Genomic DNA, 1,529 nt, shown 5'->3' with positions numbered 1-1,529 from the left:
CAAACGATGGACGCAATGCTGACAATGCAAACATTCTCACCCAGTCACGTAGTGGGCAAAAGAACTATGGATTTATCCCAGATCGTTTGAGTGGGGGAGAAGGTTTGCATTGTCAGCATTCCGTCCATCATTTGTTTGCTGGACTGGATGTCTGGGTTCAAACTGGGTGGTGTAGGGGGCAAAAGAATGGTGGATTTAACCCAGATCTTTTGACTGGGGAGAATGTTTGCATAAATAAGGCAAGACACGTGACCAGTTTGCTTTTATTCACACGCAAACACAGTAGCGCCACTTTACAGGGTTTGGTAGTGAGGCACTGCTTTCGTTTTCTCATCTATTTTTTAACACCATTGTTTTCCCCTGGTGGGGAAGTGCACCATTCCTGGAGGCACTGCAATACCAGGTTGATGCGTGGAGTGGACAGAGCAAGTTCCTATTCTATCTCCCTGTTCCAAAAATCAATTTAATATATGGTCCCTAGATAGAGGACGTATCAGATATTAAACTGATAAGAACAGATTTTTTTTGTCCTACCCGTCTAGCCCTCAGTCAGCAGGTCTGGCCAGTCTGCCACACCTGCCATCCTCGCCTCTCATCCCGGCCGACTCCCCCGGCATTCTAGTGCAGAGGGTACTAGGCAGGGCTTATCTTTTCAGCCGCCTTGGTCTGTTAGCTCTGCTCTCCCTCCAACAGCCAACCAGCCCAGCTGAAAGCGGGGAACCAATCCACTGTCAGCCATTAGCTGGTCAGCTTTGCACTGGTCGGACCCAGGAGGGTTTCACCAACAGGGGGGTCGACTTAGCCTTCCAGCCGTGCTGTTCGGGCCCGTCGTTCTACCGAGGACATCAGCCCGGCCGTGAGTCATGGCTGACCTGCACAGCAGTCCAGCCAAGCCTGCTGACCTACGTAAAAAATCACCATCTAGCCAGTCTGCCAGTCAGTCCACTTCACAGTGAGCCGCCCAGCAGTCCAGCCGTCCAGCTACTAAAAACGATGACGTTGCCGTCATTCTTTTCCGTCACTGCTCGAGAGTTTCAGTGCCACACAAATTGCAATGATTACATCCCAGCTGACCTTTCTCCCTCTAGGGAAAGTCAAGTATACACTTAAGGCCAGATGTAGGTTGGCAAATACAGGTCGGTAACGGCCGATTACGGCCGTTACCGACCGGTATTTGCAAATGGAGATGTAGGGGCATTAAAATTTACAGAATCTGTATATTTACCGAATTGGTAAAGTTACCGATTTGGTAAAATACCGATTCTGTAAATTTACCGAATCAGTAAATAAATATGTAGGTGGCACTGAAAACAGTGCCACAGGCCCTTACCGATTCGTTATTTACCATGTAATACTATTGCATGGTAAATAACGAATACCTGTGTACATGCACATCTGTGCATGTACACCTGTGCCATGTGACACAAATACATGCCCTTAGGGCATGTATGTGTGCCACATGGCACACAAGCCACAAACAGGGGTGCAACAGGGTGTCAAAGTGACACCCTGTCCCCCTTGGTAATTCG

General features: G+C 48.7%; 1 non-coding gene across 1 annotated transcript; it reads right to left on the bottom strand.

Annotated features, from left to right (window-relative positions):
- Positions 1-366: 366 nt before the first annotated feature.
- Positions 367-560, bottom strand: LOC144764447 (U2 spliceosomal RNA). Its single transcript, XR_013596550.1, has one exon. It is a non-coding gene; the product is annotated as a U2 spliceosomal RNA (small nuclear RNA).
- Positions 561-1,529: the final 969 nt, after the last annotated feature.

This window comes from Lissotriton helveticus, chromosome 6 (assembly GCF_964261635.1).
Source record: "Lissotriton helveticus chromosome 6, aLisHel1.1, whole genome shotgun sequence".
NCBI lineage: Eukaryota > Metazoa > Chordata > Amphibia > Caudata > Salamandridae > Lissotriton > Lissotriton helveticus.
Note: the sequence above shows the minus strand (reverse complement) of the source record. Positions and strands in the feature narration are given on the sequence as shown.